Source organism: Ambystoma mexicanum, chromosome 2q, assembly GCF_040938575.1.
Source record: "Ambystoma mexicanum isolate Mex_15411 chromosome 2q, UKY_AmexF1_1, whole genome shotgun sequence".
NCBI classification, from domain to species: domain Eukaryota; kingdom Metazoa; phylum Chordata; class Amphibia; order Caudata; family Ambystomatidae; genus Ambystoma; species Ambystoma mexicanum.
Genome location: NC_090924.1, coordinates 1,329,415,228 through 1,329,435,236, shown reverse-complemented (window position 1 = coordinate 1,329,435,236; position 20,009 = coordinate 1,329,415,228).

Here is a 20,009-nt window from a genome sequence, read left to right as displayed (position 1 = left end):
GTTCCTTTCCTTCCTTAGATGATGGACGGTGTCCGGGGATGGCGATGTGCTGCTGAGATGAGTAGCGCTGAAGGTGAGTGAGAGCGCGATGCGCGTTGCGACCCTTTCATATTTGTATTGAACTGAGTTCTTTTTCTGTTTCTTTTAGGTGCCGATGCGCGATGCGACCCTTTCGTATTTGTATTGAACTGAATTCTTTTTCTGTGTCTTTTAGGTGCTGCGATGTTTTCAGCGTGGATGCCAGTTATGAAGAAGAAATGCGGTGAGTAAGCGCGGTATGCGGCACCTCTAGATGTTTCCACGCTAATCTGGAGTGTCTTTTCCCTCTTGCAGATGGATGAGAAGTTCCGGAGACAGAGTTTCCCCAGAGCGGCTGGGATTCAGGTAAGCGTTTGAAGCTTGTACAGTCTTTAAAAATAAGCAAAGATTTGCTGAATGCTTACTAATGCCTTTTTCTGTTCTTTTCCCTTTTCCTTAGGAAGCGGTGTGCCGGGATGGGAATGACACCGTCGAAGATGCCCGCATAACAGAAGAAGCGATGAATGATGTGCAGAAGCGCCGCAAGGTAAGGCTGTTCCTTACGGTGTTCTTGTGCTTGCAGGAGCTGAGCGCAGAAGAAAGATGCAGGCCTACTGGAGACCAATCCGAACACAGTGAGTGAAACGCTGCAGGTGCAGAAAACACAAAGCATGTTTCTCAGCCTGGGCGTGGCTTAAATAGTCTCTGGGTATCCCAGGTGTCTCTGGGCTGAACCACACCCAAAAGACTAGACTGCACATGCAGTTCTGGGAACCGAAATATGTGGAGGCATCCATCTTGTCCCAATCAATGCACTACAAGTCCAATCCCCAATGTTATCCTACGGGAGTGAGTGAGTCTGGTGCCCCAAGCGCCAAGTCTGACTCCAAGTGGGTCTTTGGAGGGATGTAGAGGGCCTTGAGGGCCATGTAGGTGATTGTGGCCTGGCTGCAGCCTGACATCTTGGAGGGCTGGGGACATGAGGGGCAGGAATCATGACAGCTACGTGCATAGGCAAAATAGTGCAAGAGGCAAACAGTACACCCAGTTCTTCTGTAACATGGTGCACAGTTTAGACAAATTCCACTTTAACAGGGCATTGACTCTCTTTGTCACCCCGTTGGCCATGGGGTGATTAAGTGTGCACATCCAATGCTTGATGGCCAGAAATGCAGTTATTTACTTAAACAGCTCATTGGAAAAGTGAGTGCTATTGTTTTGCAGAGCACTTAGCATATGGATGTGCTCACGGACCTGCCTCCACCCATCGCAAGGGAAGGGGCACACAACAACAATTAGATAGCGGTACCCATTGCACCTTTCCCTCATGTCCGCATAATCTATATGCAGCTCGCAGAACATCCCAGTAGGGAGGGGAAAAGTTCCTCGGATGGTTCTCAAAGTGTGTCCAGTACTGTAAAATTGACACGTGGTACATTTGCTCACCGTTTTAGATAGTAACTCCTACAGATTGGGGACAAACTCGTCCTCCCGCACATCTGTGGTCCTATGATGCTTTGACACATGTAACGAATGGTGCAGATGGTTGAAAGCAACCAGTAGAAATTGCTGCGCCATGACCACTTTGCTGTTATTTCTTGCTGCCTCAACAAATCTGTTGGGGACTGTTTAAAACCTCTTTTCACCCATGAATCCTTTTCCTCCTGGTGGGCCCATCCCTGTAGTTTGATAATTTTATCAATTGGTAGTGAATTATAGGATTCAGGTATTTGAGCTTGCCATTGTGCTGTCAGCAGGTATTCTGAAGCATTGGGCAAATAGAGATATGCAGCTTCCTCTGTGGCGTTACTGAGTGAGACTTTGTCAGTGTCATTTTTATGGGCGGTGCACTTTACCACTGCCACCATGGAAGGCTGTGAAAGTGCATCTATCAGTTTGTCTAGTAAAGTGGCATGCTGTACTGGGTGCGATAAGCTCTGCTGCTTGGCTCGAAAAATGCATGGGCAGTCTTCTCTGGACAATGATGTCATATTCTCTGTCCGCTAGGTGAACTACTTGCGCACCTGAGTCCCTCAGGCCAGTCCCCTGCTCAACAGTTGCTGACCCATCAACAAAGAGAACCCAGCCCCTCCTCGCCTGGACTGTCTTTTGCTTTGGGAATGGCCTCCTACTCCCCCTCAAAAGTCACACAGTCATGCATGGATAGGTCTTCGTCAGTGCATATTTCCGTAAGAAACATTGCAGGGTTCACAGTTTTGCACCTCACTATGTGTATATGTGGGCTGGACAGGATGACCTCATATGCAGATGCCCATTTTGTGGTGAACGTTCATTTTGATTGCTACGAGGATGGCATCAGCACATGCCTTATCGCAGGGGAACTGGCCCTGCATCACTGAATCTAATACACCACTGTAATAGGCCAATGGCTTGCAGCCCATCCTGCTTTTCTGTGTGAATATTGCGCTCATTATTTGGCCATTCGAATGGAAAAGCAAATAGAATTCATGGGTGTAGTCAGTGGACACTAATACTGGTGCGGTACAAATAACTCATAAGCATATCCTCTGCCCACACAATATTGTTGTCTGTTTGTTGTGCCTCTTGAAGGCCTTGCAGCAAGGGTCTGGTGTATGCAGCGTAGTCTAGAATCCAAGCCCTGCAATAATTACAAAGACCCAGGAACTTCTGCATTTGTTTAACTGTCCTGGGCTTCAGGGCACTGCACACTGATGTAGCGCATTCTGGTATGATCTTTTCCTGTTAACTGATATCAACTGTCCCAGATAAAGTACTTCTTGGAGACAGTTTTTCAATTTAACTCTGTCCCCCTTGTACCTCGTGTATGCTAAGAGCTGCAAGAGGGTGATCGAGTCACTTCTACACTGCTTTTTACTGTCACTGCACACTAGCAGATCATCCACATACTGAATGATGGTAATAGGCCTGTGAATGTTTCCTAAATCAGCATGTAATATTCTGTTAAATAGGCCGGGGGACTTGCAGTAACCTTGTGGCAATCTCATGTGTTCATAGCACATTCCGCTATGCATGAAGGCAGTCAGATATTGTGAATCTGGGTGCAGGGGGAAAGAGAAGAAAGCATTCTTCAAATCCACCACCATGAAATGTCTTGCATGTTTGGGGATGCTGCACAAGATGGTTGCAGGGTTAGGAACTACAGGAAATTCTGCCTGTACTATGTCATTTAGGGGGCAGAGATTCTGACTCATTCTGTAACTCCCCTCTTTTGCCTTTTTTATTGGATATATGGCCATGTTTCATGGAGAGGTGGAAGGCACAATAATTCCCTGATTGAGCAGTTCATTAATGGTGTCCCGTATCCCTTCCTCTGCTTCTTTCAACAGGGGATATTGCTTTACTCAGGGCAGTCTGGCTTAAGTGTTATTTCCATGGTTGTCCATAGTTGCTCAGGGAAATGTTCTAAGTCTTTGTCAGTGAAGGTCGGCAGAGCAACAAGAACCATCAAAGAACAATCTACCATACGATACTGCACCATGATTTTACAAGGGATGCAAATGGCCAGCACTATCTCTCCATCATCAACCCAATGCTCAAACAGCTCTTCATCGGTCACATTTCTCGTGGGCATAGTAGGGTTCTAAGTCTTTGTCAGTGAAGGTCAGCAGAGCAACAAGAACCATCAAAGAACAATGTACCCTACGATACTGCACCATGATTTTACAAGGGATGCAAATGGCCAGCACTATCTTTCCATCATCAACCCAATGCTCAAACAGCTCTTCGTCGGTCACCTTTCTCGGGGGCATAGTAGGGTCAATACACAACAAAGTGCGCCACTCGCACCCATCCGAATCAGTTCCGATAACAACAATACTCTCTTGCCGGCACTACCAGGCTCTTCAAATCGAATGAACGTATTGTTCCTGCCACACGCTCTGGGGTCACAACAAGTCTACAAATGAAATCACACGGTACTCGCCAACATGCTTTGCCAATCTAGGGCACTGCATCAAGCAAAACTGTAATTCCGTGCACAAACATAGCAGGGTCAACTGGAATTCCGCGGACCACCACCTCCCTTCCTCTTACATGTATTATCACCATTGCTCTCATCGCACACATCCCAGGAGTAGCACACACTATCCCATGTCTGTGAACAAGATGGTCATATTCAATTTACTCAGGAGGGCAAGCCCGAGCAAATTAACTGAGGATGTTCCCAACTATAGTAAGGGTGTAAGCACCACTTTGCTTCCTATTTTTATTGCTACCTCCTCTGTGTATGGAGTGTGACGGCAGCCACTGAGAAGCCCTGCATTTCAAGAGTTTCACATGATAATGGGAAGTTTCCCTCACTGATGCATGATTTAGTGGCACCTGTGTCGATAATAAAGATGAATTGTTTGTTACCTATCTCAGCGCCCACCAAGGGTTACTCGTGAGAGTGGGTAGTCATGGACAGGACTGGATATGCAAACGTTCTCTCTGGACTGTCCTTGTCTAGATGTTTAATTTTGTTCCCAGGAAGGTGAAAGGATTTCCCCCACTACACTTACCCCCCTGTACGGAGCTACTGTCCCATTTGGAACTATGTTGGCTGGTGGTGTGGGAACTCCACAAGATTGATGTCATGGGGTTGCTTGCATTTGGGTGCTGGACGGGACACACAGCTATGCTTTAAGGGGTCTTGGAGGTAGCTGTGTGTAAGTCTGGTGTATTTCGTATGGGATGGGCATGACCATCGGGGGGGGAATTTGACTAGTTGTAGTTAGGGCATGGGTCATTTGGGGGCATATGGATTGTACCCTGTCCCCATTCTGCTCCTACATTCTCTGCCAAAGTAACCCCACTTCCTGCATGCCCAAAGTTGTACTGGTCACGGCCCCCCCTTTCAGTCCCTTACCTCCGAATCCCCCTCTGCCCCGTTTACCCCCTTGCAATCCTCTTGATCCGTTGTTGACCTCCTTGATACCATTCTGAATGCTGTAGCTGTGGACCGCCGCCCCACTGTACTTGTCCTCCTCTGGGACAAAATGCTGCTATCTTCACGTCTGCTTATGTGGCTGCCTGCTCTGCAGAATCAGTCTGTGTCACTACCGCTACCGCCCCTTCAGCTGCTATTTTAGCCAACTTCTTTCGTACCAGTTTCTCTTCCTCAGCCTGCAGCCTCTATGCTGTTTCTTTTTCTCTTTCTTTAATTCTCTTCCAATGGTGGATAATTATAGTTTGTATCTTGGCCCACCCCTTTGCCTTGATACCCACTATCTTCTCGAGTTTTTTTTGCACCTCTTTGGGCAATCCCCTTTTGTTGACAAAATAGAAAGGGGCAACTGATTGGTCCCACTGATCTCACATCACCGCTCTCCACATCTGTTACACTTTTCAAAATGTACTGCACTGGGTCTTCTTTATCCCCCATAGTGTATTACATGATGGACTGCAAGTCTGGCGTGACAGGGTTTGTTCGCCGCAAGGTCTCCCACGTTTGTGCTCTGTTGTTATGAAAGGGCACCCCATCAAGCGTGTCATCATCTAGTTTAACTCTGGGATATCCAGCCTTAACCCACACATCCCCAGTATGATCCCCCACAATAGCTACAAGCAAGCTTTTTATGTCTCGCACAGCCAACGGAATCCCAGCAGTGTGTTTTTTTCAAATGCGTATATCCATTTCCCAGCTGCAAAGTAAGAGCCGGGAGTGCCTTTATCATATTATTCCTGTCCATCTGGGCCCAGGTCACATATTGCACCCTCCATGGGCCTTTGTGAATCAGCTTCTTGCACATTCCTCGCCTTACTTTTCATTTGTCACTTCCCTTTTACTGAGCCACTGCAATCCACCCAAACCTGTTCCTCACCTATTCGGCCGCAAGCTCTCCACCCATGGAGTTATCCCTGGTGCCTACTGCACTTCCTCTTTGTCATCTAACTCATGCATGGTGACCCATTTTTCGTCCATTAAATCCCTGCTAGCATCCCTGTCCGAACTTACTGTCTCATGACTTACACTCTCCACTCCTCGGTCATTGATTTTCCCCATCTCAATATGCACATCTTTTATGGCAGTGCTGTCCAATCTGAACAGAATGTCTCTGGCCCTCCATTGGTCCAGCCCACACCCTGGTTTGCTCTCTCCTTCCATAAAAGCCCTCAACCTTGCTAGTTCCGCTTGTGCAGTTTCTAATGCATTCTCTAAGTGCTTCTGTGGCTTAGTATCTTGCTCTGTTCCGGTGTTAGATGTTGTGTCATTTGTGTGATATGGGAGTGGTGCTGTGGCAAGCGTAGGCACATACGTTAGTTTAGTGTATCCAGTGGCTGGGCGGTTGGTAAGTGGGTAAATTCCCCCTCCAGCCAAATGCTGTTCTGCTGCCCCGGGGGCTGTGGGTTGCATTGTACTTGGGGTGGGGCCATCGCCACTCTGGGGTTTGCACTCACCATTATCCTCTACTTCCTCCAGCATCTTCCACAGGTCTAAAATATCCTTTATCCTCTGAAGCTTTTTACCTTTTTACTTGGCCTCTAGGAACGCAGGCATGTGGTCCAATATCCCTCTGTCATTTGTACTTTGCTCTGGCCATGAGCGGGGCATCTCTCCCTGTGTCTCTGCCACCCACTGTTAGTGATACTTTTCAATGTTATCCTTACACATTGGCAAAGCACTATACATATACTCCAATGGAGACATTACCCCCATATCAGTGATCGTTAAGTTCGATACCTTTTTCCGTTATCAATGATACAACACTTGTCGTGGTGTGACTATCAGTACTCCGTCCCTGCTCCTGAGTCGCCCCCTATTTCCACTCCCGCCCACACATACACCATCACTCCTCACACTCCACACTCGTACTACTCCCACGGGCACTCCTTTGGTCTCCACTGATATACACAAATATTATCCAATACACTAAAACAACAAACTAAAATAACAAGCCAAAACAACAACCACTACTTCATCTCATTCCCCCACCCAAAATATACTGGGCATGGAAATTCGAGCTCTCTATTTATACAGAGGCCCTACTTTTGTTTCTTCTTATCACATATAAAAAAAATATGGCAACACTTTCTCTCCTACCTCGAAGAGGATGCTGCACTTCTATTTCTCTCCTCATATTCTTACAACAATATCCTTATACCAAAAAATAAAAACATTAAAAACTACCATGTGATCATTACACACACCTCAACTCAATCGCACACCTACTCACCATTCGCCCTCACTCCCCTCTCTTGCACTCTTCACCCACACCATTTCCCTGTTCACCCCTCATTGTTGTTGCCCACAAGAGGTGTAGTTACATCTGCATGTTCACCCAACCTCCTCCATCACAGGGTCTCCAATAACGGCCTACACCTTCCTACGGGCTGCACCCCGCTCCAAAGAGCAGACAGGAATGCTGTAAGAATGGCCACTGTACACCACTGTGGGTTGCGCACTTGGGACTGGTCACTGTAGGTGGCCACAGCCCTTCCAGAGATGCATCCTCGAAGCACCTGTTTTGTGCAGAAAAATCTGGGATCATGTCGGGTTCACCAAAAATGTAGAGAAGCCCCTCAATGCACACACCAGAGAAAATAAAACCCACTAGAGAATAAATCCGAGCACACCACTTACAGGGAGAACACGTTTTTATTCTAATAAAAAGTCAAGTGGGTGATAGCAGGGAACTCTGCTGCCATGGAGCGCTCTAAAAAACCAACATGGCAGCAGCTTATCAGGGCAAAAAGCCTCACAACTGATGTATATTAGATAAGGTACAAATCCACATAGCTGGTTGGTGTGGCCCTATACATAGGCAGCCTACTCCATATGGGATGCCAGGACATTGGTCCCAGCTCCTCCTGCTCATCTTCTTCCATGTGGGGCTCTTCTCACTGCATCATCAGGTGCCGGGCTTGATAATTAACAATTAAGGGTGCAACTCATAGCATTGTCTACCAGAGGCATGCACCTGGTACTGCAGAAATGGGCACAGGGGCTACATTCAAGGTAAATCTTATCTTAGAAAAACCCAACTCGATCCCAGGCGCCTCAGCGACATTCCAGGGCTTACCACTCTGAGATCTAAATTTGTTACTTTGCCTCCCTGGCACCTCGCAGCACAAATCACAGTGGCTTCAATATTCTGTTTGTGATTATTTTAAGGAACAGATTTATGGTCTGGGTCTTGGTCTGGTTGGTACTCTGGAATTTTTGAGTCTTGGATGGGAACATCAGGTCACTATAACTTAGGTTTTGGACCGGAATGGGTCAGAGGCTTGTGGCCACCTTCTCGTGGGATAACTGCTCACTTGGAGTTCTCGACCCCTTCATGGCCTTGCAGGGTGAATTCTTTCTGGTCTACATGTGTTAACAATATGAGACAGTGAGAGGTTTATGGATCTGTGTGAACCTGGCCTGTACCACTCCCAACCCAGTCTGTGTTCTGTGCCAGGGCTTACTGTCCTGGCTGCAGCACAGTACCAGGCCTCGATTTAAAGATGACTGCTATTTTCTAAGATGGTTTCATCTGTCTAGTGCAATCTATATCTGTTCTTGCTACATCCCATTTCCAAATACAACTCCTAGCGACACCCCCTTCCCCCTATGTGCTCCTCTGGTATCTACAACACTGTCTTGGGCCTTTGCCGCTTTTGCATCCTTTTGGGGGCATTAGGTGATCACCCCTGCTTCCCAAGAGACAATAAATGGCCTTTCATCTTCCGAGATATCGCAAAGGTTTGATCTTTCTCCCCACAAAATGAGGAACTGGGATTCCTTGGTTTGGAGTTTTGTTGAGGGTGAAAAGATGCACAGGGGACAAGTAAGTTACAAACTGGTGAGATAAGATCTTGGAAAGGCGCCGGTGGCTGTCTTTTTGTTATACTGAACAAGCATTGGCAAATCGTGGCATATGATATGACATCATAGGTTATTTATAACGCGCTTAATACCCAAAGTTTCTAAGCACGGACCCGGGGATTGAACCTGCGTTGCTCCTCGTCGTCTTGTTTCCAAGTCGAGCACGTTGCCCCTGAGCTACCCTCCTGAGACCAATCAGCTTTAAATGCCAAAAATAGAATTCAGGTGATGACCAAGGGACAACAATAAAGTTCACACAACTATAAGTGATAGTCATTTAAAAAAGGCACAAACTCCAGACAAGAAAAGTAGGTAAAAATGAACACAGTTCTGGGATGACTGGGGAATCTTGGACAGTTTTTGTTAAATTGACAGCAGACCCAACTGACTGCAATTAGGCCACATACAGAATATGCATCTTGCATCAGATCGTAATGCCAGGAACCTACACAATGAGGGAACAGTGCTGCACCACTAAGGTGGGTGGGTATTCATACACATTTAAAGGGAATAACACGCTGCACTGCTAGGTTAATCCAAGTTGAAGAAATAGTAATAAGTGACTAGTTAAAAAGCTGTCAATATGACACTTCAGGTGCAGGGGAGAAACCAGCAATCCTGGCAGATAGATTGTAATAAATACCCATTCAATTTTTTTGAATATAAGGACAATTAAACATAGGTCCTTTGATTCTTCTTGAAAAACAGTCTTTATTTTAACAATCCATCTAAGTGCATTTTGGGACATTGATCCCTTCTTCAGAAGAAAATAACAATCAATCTGGAGAATCAACAAAAGTGAAGAACCATCAGTAGTATATTCCTGAAATTCAAAGTAATAAATGAAAAATGAAACAAAATTGGCCATTTACCTCACATCATGTGTGATATAGTCTTTAGATGCAAAATGCTGAGCCAACCATGAATGGATGGTGAAGGATCCACATATTAAGTGAAAAGTACTGTAAAAGAAAATTAAAGAAATCCAATGAGGCTACTCAATTTCAACAAAGTAGCAAGAAATATTACTCTACTTAGCACCACACCTTCTATTTCTGAATGTGTGAACTTCTATTCCACAAAGAAGCTCAAAAAATTGTGTTATGTCTAACAATACAAGGTGCATTAATCCATCAGTACACCTCATCCAGATAAGTTCAGCAATATACCATTCTAAGTCCACATACCTTAAGGATCAATTGGAGACGTTCACTCCCATGTAATATATGTATGAACCCTAAAAGTGAAAGGAAAGAATGTGTGTAGCCAATGGTGTATAAATAGTCAAAGAAATTATATGTATACTAACTGCCCCAAAGTAAGAGGAAACTCACAGTGGTAAGTGTTGACCTAATACTGATAGGTAGCCGTTGCTATGTCCAAACGCCACAGCAAACGTGGCAATACAAAATGGTCACTCTTATGTGCTCAAAACGTACTGGTGCAGTGACGTCATGACCTAATAGACATCGGCGCCATTTTGGGAATAGTAAAATTGCACTAAACATATACAGGTCATGATATTCTACTGTATATGGTCTGTATCAAACTATTGTGTTATTGATTAAATGAATTCACTTGTGTCACAGTATTCAAGGTCTATTTTCAATGAATCTGGGATCTCATAGAAAATCACGATGTGACCAGTACACGTCTAGTGCAATTTCGCTATTCCCAAAATGGTGTCGACGTCTATTTAGGCCATGACGTCACTGCACCAGTAAGGTTTTGATTATATCAAAGTGCCCATTTTGTATTGCCACATTTGTGGTGCCGGACATACACTAGGCTATAATTCAGGCGGTGGGGTTTCCCCATTATTGGGATCCGGTCTGTGGTATTCATACATATTTTCCATCTATCACTATCCATAGTAATAGTTTTTGGCTACACCTGGCCAAAGCCTAAACACATGAAATTACAATTAGTTTCAAAGACTTGTTAGACAACGGAAAAATCTCTCCAACTGAGACGTTTTTTTGTGAAAAGAAAGTCTGTGTTGGGAAAGAATTGTGATGCGACCTAGGAAGACGAATGGCTAGTTGAGATATCGAAGCAGGCCACACTGCAAAAGGTGACAATGAAGGAGAGAAATAGCTGTGAAAATGTAAAGAAGACATGAGACAACAAGACAGAGGCTCATGACTAAACATCTGAGTTACTCGACGGATGATTAGCTAACTTAAGGATTGCCTGGCTCAACCTGTTTGGCTACGATTTGCAGTTTGACCAAAGCTGTCCACACCAATTGACTGGTCTTCATACTGTTAGTGTGTCTGCAGATATTACCATTAGAAGTGAAGGTAATAATTCTGAATTTGTGTATTAGGTTTAATTAAATAATGTTATGGTCTCCAGCTCTTCCAAATTACAAAGAACATTATTTAAATATGGTGTACTTTCTAACCATGTTCATGTCTAAATTACAAATCACTAATGTGATTCCTAACTCTGGCCAAGCTACATTTGTCTTGTTAAAATGCGCTAAGAAGCAATGATACAATAACAGATATGTGCCCTGGTACGGTCCTCTATATATTGGGTCATTGTGGAATCTGTTTTGAGTAAGTACCAATATTTCTTTAGAATTTTCTGAATAACATCAAAGTATGATGGGTATATTGCTATTAATTTGACTATATCCAAATGTATATATAAGAGGAAAGCCCAGACTCTCTCCCTTTGGCAGCAATAGCACAAGCCCCAACTCTCAGAGAAAAATGCATCCTATGGGAAAGACCCAGGTTGAATGCTCCAGTGGGTAACTTAGACAGAAATATGCCTGCATTATTGGAATAAAATCTCTAAAGATTTGGATATGGTGTGATAACAATAATACATACAAGAAGCAATTTAATCAAAGAGAGAATTAAAGTAAACATATTATAAGAGAGACTAATTGAAATAACTGAATTTTGAAAGGACCAATGACAAAAGGGACCTGACTAGATGACCACAGCGGAAACCCCCTGCTGGCCAATCATGCAGAGATACTTCCCACCCAACCAGAAGCCAGCCATAAGGGAGCTATGGCTATTTAATTAGGGCTGTTTCAATTAAAGATGGATACATTCAGGGAGAGCATCCCTGAGGATCCTGAAGGTAAATGAGGAAGGGCCACTGCTGGAAAAGGGATCTCTGTCCCAAGAAGAGGAGGAGACTACCTGAAAGAGGAAACTGCCTGCTTGGGAGAGTCACCCAGTGAAGCTCATTGGAGGGAATTCCTATAGTGCCCTGGCTGTTCCAGCGGAAGAGAGCTGGAGTACCCACTGCATCTGTAGAGACCATGTCCAACAGAGGAAGAGACAGGTTAAGCACATCCCATCCTCCTTAGGGCGCCACCAAATGAGTTCTGTCATCCAAGAGTGGGTTAGGAGAGAGAAGTCCGAATTCCAGAGTGAGGTGAAAGAGAAAAGTATCCCAAGAGAGTGGAGGTAACTCAAAGCACCTAAGGAAGATCGGAGACACCAAAGCTCCACGAGAAAGAGGGGATACACTGAAACACGACAAGAGACGGTACACTGAAACACCACAAGAAAAGGCAGTCAACCAAGCGTCCCAAGAAAGAGGTGGTAGACTGAATGCCCCCAGGGCTCTGGCTTCAAGGCTTTAGAGCATAGCTTTTGGTAGATATGTAGGGCACTCTGTGTGGGCAAGAGCAGCAGCTTGTGGTTGGAGTATTGGGCCATGTTTACAAAACATCCAAAAAGTTATGGAGGGTTTAAAAAGGCTTGGAGAAAGCCCTTCCACCTGAAATGTGAAAGTTAAATAGCCCATTTGAGTCAAGTCACACATTCCAAAACGCCACTGAGTAGCCTTCACTGGAAGTTCACCTCCAGTTTCGAGCCACATCAGCAAGGCATTGTAGGTTTGTAAATTAGCCCAAGGTGGCTTTGTGGAATGTGTGAAATGTCTCAAAGGAACTATTTCACTTTCACATTTCAGGTGAAAGGGTTTTTTTCAAGTCTTTTTAAACTGGAAATGACTTAATTAGTGATATGAAAACATGGCCCAATGCTCCATCCGAAAGGCTGTCGGGACTATACTGCACTGATGATCCCTGATAATGGTGAAACTAGGTATGTATTGGTCCTGACAGCCTTGCAAAATATCTTTCTTGGGTTCATTAAGCTATGTACAACATAGCAATTGCTTCTAATACAAAGACAAATTCCTGGAAAAAAAAGGTTTGCATTTGGGCTAATTTGAATTTCCACAATGCTTGCGATTGTGGCTCGGAACTGGAGGTGAATTTCCAGCGATGGTTACAAGCTGTCCTTGGGGAATGTGTGACTTGGCTCAATTAGACTATTCTTCTTTCAAATTTCCAGTGAAATGTTTTTTTTCCACACCATAACTTTCTTTGTAGATATATATAGATATATTCAAGGAGAAAACTAGTTGCAGGGATGTTAAGGTGAGCAATACATTCTAACAAAACCTTTGAAATTCAAGGAAAAAAACTTTAGTTACAGGGATGTTAAGGTGTCAAAGGTGCCCACTGTATATTATATACACTAACCATCCACTAGCCATGGTGTTCAACACAATACTAGCCAGTGGCCACGTTTTAAGCTATGCCAACGGTGTATTCTAACTTATTAATAGGCACTAGCTATGGCCTTTAGCCATGGCCACTGACTACAGCTTTGAATGTTGCCCACTGTATATTTCAAAACATTGATGGCTACTAGGCATGGCTTTTAACCATGCACATTGGTATTTTTTAACAGTCCACGGTCTAAATTGTTATTAAGGTAATGAAACCTTTCAGGAGCTAACTTATAAAGTGTGTTATGTCTAATTCCATTTTTGATGTAATCAGTTATATTCAATGTAATCAGTGTCACCAGTGATGGCATCAGTGATGGGATTTGTAATGTCATCAGTGTTCTCATACAATATGTAATTAGTGATGTCATCAGTGAGGTGATCTGTGATGTCATCATTGTGGTCATAGGCTGCACAATAGGGGGTGCAAAGTTAAGGTGGATTTAGCTGAATTTCAGGGGTTTTGTTGCATTAAGTTCTCACCTTAACACCCCTGCAACTAAAGTTTTTTTCCTTGGATTTCAAGGGTTTTGTTACAATGTATTGCTCACCTTAATGTCCCTGCAACTAAAGTTGTGTCCTTGAATTTCAAAGGTTTTGTTACAATCTATTGCTCACCTTAACATCCCTGCAACTAAGGTTTGTTCCTTGAATTTCATGGGTTTGGTTATTCCATACATAATGAACATTAATAATATAGACCCACTCCGTAGACATAAGTGTGCAAGACAAAATAGCATTGGACATTTAAAAAAGTAATAAACACCAGAAAAATAACCTGAGAGAGGAACTGTTCCCAAAAATATGCTGGCAAAGTATAAAAGGGGCTCACCTTTAAAATCCAGCAATCGGCTGTGAAATATTCCCTGGAAAACTAAATCCCAATACGAAATAAGTGCTTGTGATCTTGTGAGTAAGTATCTGCACTGGTAAAATGACAACCTGAGTAAAATCCTGGTAGCCAAATGCTTGAGCAAGCTTGCAAACCTAAGAATAAAAAAAGGGGTTGGGTCCACCCTCTGAAAAAAGTTATGCTCTTCACCCACATGTGTTCTTTACTTGTGCCCTGAAAAACAGCCACAATTAGGGAAAAATAACTGCACAAGTGTCCAGGATTGCAAATTCTCATGCTACATTGTCGGAAAATACTCATAACTTACTTGCCCTCTAATCATTTCTCCTCCTCACCCCCATGTCTGGCTTTCAGGAATACTCTGCTTTATAAAGCTAACTTGAAAAGTACACATAGCATAGTGTCACTCAAATATATAAATCCTTATAGAACTATGTTAGGAAAAAAGGGTACAATTGTGACATTATTCCACCCATCTTGACTGTGAGACTACAAATACTAGAATGCAATTCAGCAAAAGGCAATAACATTGGGCCTCATTACGACCCTGCCGGTCCGGAACGAACGGTGCTGGTAAAACTGCCACTGCTGTTCTTTCCGGACCGGCTGATTAAGAGTCCTGCAGGCGGGAGGTGTCACTCCCGCCAGGTCTGACCTGACGGGATTACCACCACCCACCTGCAGGCAGACATGGAAACACCGGCTCTGTCATAGACGGAACTGGTGTTTCCATGGTCCCCATCCCCATGGAGTCCTATGGGACTTTATTTCAGAGCGTGGATGCAACCCCTTGTTATTTTTTTGAAGTTTGTAAGTTTATATTTGTAAGTCCTATGGGACTCCATGGGAATGGGGATTTACAGAATTCCGCCTCCGGAATTACCGGGTCTCCGGGGTTGTAATGCCCCGGTGATTCTGGCAATCATGGAGGCGGAATGGTATTACGGGTCCGGCGGCAGCCTGCTGGTTTTTCCGGCACGGCTACCGCAGGACTCGTAATGAGGCCCATTGTCTCTGAGTGCAAAACTTTCAAGGACTGACAGTATCATAGTTAAAATTAAATAATGCAGATGCAGTGTGTTATGGGATATTTAAAACTTTGAGAACTCACAGTGTTTTTAGGCAATGCGCAGTGAGATTACATTATTTGCCATGGAGCACACACTTTGGTTAAGCCCATTGTTCAAGCGATAAACCCCTTTTCGGCACCAATATTTGGTGCAGGCCGATTTGGCATGGGCATTCCACCACAGCGTCATTTTCAGCGTGCCCTTTTTGGCGAGAAAGCAATTCCGGCACCGTTATTTTGGCGCAAGGAATGTTACGTCTAAATGCCCTCATGCTAATTAAGATCACAGGACTGCAATGCAACAAACCTCGCCAGCTCCCACTTGCGATGCTTTTCTTTTAATTAAATTAAATTTTAAAAAAGCATACAGCATTGAACCCTGGTCTGCCAGAGTTTAAGACACAGCATTTAACCCCAAGGTCACAAAGGCTTGGCACTTTATAGTGCATACATTTCATACTTAGCCTATAATTTGATATGTTCAATGATAAATCTGAAACTTGTGAAAATCCAAACAATAACATCATTTTAGCATAATGGTTAAGTGCTGCGCCCCAAACTCCTTAAGACCAGAGTTTTCTGATAGCAGCATTCACCATAAATGAGATTTTTTAATTTCATTTTTTCTGTTTTATAATGTTGCCCAGAGATGATGCAGTCCTCTTTTTGAATATATATGCAGTGTAAGGGGGTATGTGTGGAGTGAGGGTGTGCATATCTTCTGAGAGGGTGTCCATGCAATGTGTGTGTGTTTGATGTGAGCGTGTGTGTGTTGTGTGTGTGTGTGTGTGTGTACATGGTGTGAAGTGGTTGTGAGGGATAGTTGCGTGCAGTTTATAATGTTGCAGTAAATACATGTGTTTCATGTTTAATATGTGTTCAATTGTGCAATTACGGTGTAATAAATGTCCATCCTGTTTTATAATGTTGCAGTAAATACATCTTTTTCACGTTTAATCTATATCACAAAATGAAAAATGCCTGCAGGTTCATGCCAATTGAGACCTCTCGCGCCAAAACATCCTTGAACCAGAGATACAAAATGCAAAGTGCCTGCAGGTTCATGCCGTGACAATTGCGACCTCGCTTGCCAAAACATCCTTACAACAAGAGGTCCCTGCCCCAACTGGCTGAGTCTAAATGGGAGTGCCCAAACAGAACCTGTAGCAAAACGGTCACACCAGAACGGCATGCACCTAACTGGCAATGCCGAAATCTCCTGTCCTGTGCACCGAGCCCCTTGTTTTATGGCCGGTCTCTTGCTGACTGTTGTGATACATCACACAACCCCAACTAACCACATGTAAGCTGCATGGAAACGGGAAAAAAGTAACTGGCTACAAGAATAACATATGCCCAGGTGCTTTCTGCACCCACAGCAAAAATAAAAAGGCCATGTTGCTGTGAGTGATCTTGTAACTTTGCATCAATTTTTAGGCACCACGGCCTGAGAGGGCTGGCCTTTTCCTCAGTTTGAGGGTAAGTTGGGTCAGTCCTGGTTACTGCATGGGTGGGAGACCTGGGTCACCAGTGATTTTTCACCCTCGATGTGACTGTAGCTGTAAAAATATCTATATTGTTATTATTTATAAAACATTGCAGGCTTTGAGAACTCCCAATGTTTTTAGTTAATGCCCTGTGTGATTACATTATTTGCAGAAGATCACACACTTGGGTTAAGGAGCGTGCTACAAGCACCTTGTTTTATGGCTGGTCTTTTGGTGACTGTTGGGATAGATTGCATGACCCCAACTACCCACATTTAAGCAGCACAGAAAGGGGTAAAAAATGATTGGCTGGAAGAATTACATATGCCCGGGTACCTTTGCACCCATAGCAATAATCAAAAGCTGGCACTCATGAATATACACACAGTAAGTGCCCACATATTTTAAAGTGAAACACAGAAATGTACTTCAATTGACCTTCTCCTCAGAAGAAAATGGGCAAGACAAAATAGCATTGGAAGTTTTAAAAAAAAGTAATGAACACCAGAAAAAATAACCTGAGAGAGGAAATCTTTTAATAAATATGCTGGCAAAGTATAAATGATGCTCACCTTTTAAACCCAGCAATCCGTAGTGAAATATTCCATGTAAAACAAAATCCCAATATGAAACAAATGCTTGTAGTCTTGTGGATAAGCGTGTACACTGGGAACATAACAACCTGAGTAAAATCCTGGTATTCAAATACTTGAGCAAGCTTACATACTTCAAAAACAAGGTGTTGCATCCACGCTCTAAAATAAAGTTACGCTATTCACCCACATGTGGCCTTTACTGGTGCCCTGAAAAGCAACCACAATCAGAGGAAGATAACTGTACCAGTTTCCAGGATTGCAAACTCTCTTGCCACATTGTGGGAAAATACTCATGACTTACTTGCCCTCTCATCATTTCCCCTCCTCACCCCCATGTCTGTCTTTCAACAATACTCTGCTTTATAAAGCTAACTTGAAAAGTACACATTCCATAGTGTCACTCAAATATATAAATCCTTATAGAAGTATGTTAGGCAAAAAGTGTACAATTGTGGCATTATTCCCCCATCTTGACTGTGAGACTATGAATACCACACTTCAAATTATTTGCAATGGAGCACACACTTTGGTTAAGCAGCGTTTTCCTAGTGGTACACCCCTTTTCGGTGCCATCATTTTGGCGTGTGCCGATTTGGCATGGGCATTCCGCCACTGCACCCATTGCGGTATGCCCTTTTCGATGAGAAATTAATTCCGGCGCTGTTATTTTGGCGCAAGGGATGTTTAGACTTGGCTGACATTGCAGCCACGTCCAAATGCCCTCCTGCTAAATAAGATCACAGGACTTCACTGCACTGCAACAAACCTTGCCACTTCCCACTTGCATTGCTTTTCTTTTAATTAAATTAAATGAGTTAAATAAATAAAAAAATCAGGCAGCCTTGCACCCTGGTATGCCAGAGTTCGGAGCACAGCATTTAGCCACTAGGCCACAATGGCTTTGACTTTTGTGTGGCATATATTTCATACTCAGTCTATAATTTGATATGTTCAATGATAAAAGGCTAGCTATGAAACTTGTGAAAATCCAAACAGTAACATCATTGTAGCATAATGGTTAAGGGCTGCATCTCAAACTCCTTAAGACCAGTGTCCTCTGATAGCAGCGTTCAACATAAATGTAATTTTTTGTATTTCATTTTTTCTGTTTTATAAAAATGCAGATGCTGTGTCTTAAGAGTTATTTATAACTAAGAAAGCACACGGCATTCAGGACCATGGACTGTATGCCATCCATGCAGTAATCAGGACCAACCCTGCTTCTTTTTAAAGCGAGGAAGGATCTGCGCCCTTAGGCCATGTTTCTCTAATATTAGGCAACATTGTGTTAGTGGGCTGACCCCTTCCTCACTTTGAAGCTGAGCTGGGTTTGTCCCAGTTACTGCAGGGATGGGAAACTAAGATGAGTCAGTTTAAAAAATGTAACCGCGGGTACCAAACTACACTACCAGCTGCTATCTGTAGTCGTTTGTAATCCTGGATATAGCTGTGAATATCAACAAAACAGCCGGGAAAGAAATGCTTCATGGGCCAGCTCCCCACACTCCCCAGACGGCGTCCTTACCCACCCTGCCCTCTCCCTTTCACTCCAGAGCAGAGTTTGCTTTCAGATGGCAGCTATAGCCGAGGCTACCGCAAAACAAAAGAGGTGATGGCTGGAAGGTTTAGAATGAATCTGAACCTCTGGCATTGCTCTGGGCAACCCTCCAGACCATCGCTCTTCACCTGCCAAGCCATTACAAAAGGGGAAAGACCATATGCAAATCAGGCTTGGTCCCACCCCCAAAGGGGTAGTCCAGCCCGAACTGCTAGGTCACATCCCTTCTGCACGAGACCACAAGCATCCCCAGACATGTTTCAGCCTTGTTTGGCGTCATCAGTGAGGAGTAGCTTGGATCTCTAGGCCCAGCAGGCACAGGACCCACGTCAGGGCATACCCGCCCCACTCTGGGTGACAATAGCCTAACATAAGATGTGATGGCTGGAAGGTTTAGAATGAATCTTAACCTCTGGCATTGCTCTGGGCAACCCTCCAGACCATCGTTCTTCGCCTGCCAAGTCATTACAAAAGGGGAAAGACCATATGCAAATCAGGCTCGGTCCCACCCCAAAGGGGTTTTGTGCAGAAAAATCTGGGATCATGTCGGGGTCACCAAAAATGTAGAGAAGCCCCGCAACGCACACACCAGAGAAAATAAAACCCACTAGAAACTAAATCCCAGCACAACTCTTACAAGGAGAACACGTTTTTATTCTCATAAAAAGTCAAGTGGGTGATAGCAGAGAACTCTGCTGCCATGGAGCGCTCTAACGAAACCAACATGGCAGCAGCTTATCAAGGCGAAAAGCCTCACAACTGATGTATATTAGATAAGGTACAAATCCACATAGCTGGTTGGTGTGGCCCTATACATAGGCAGCTTCTCCATATGGGATGCCAGGACATTGGTCCCAGCTCCTCCTGCTCATCTTCTTCCACGTGGGGCTCTTCTCACTGCATCATCAGGTGCCGGGCTCGATAATTAACAATTAAGTGTGCAACTCATAGCATTGTCTACCAGAGGCATGCACCTGGTACTGCAGAAATGGGCACAGGGGCTACGTTCAAGGTAAATCTTATCTTAGAAAAACCCAACTCGATCCCTTTTTCCCACACCCAACCCAATCTGTGTTCTGTGCCAGG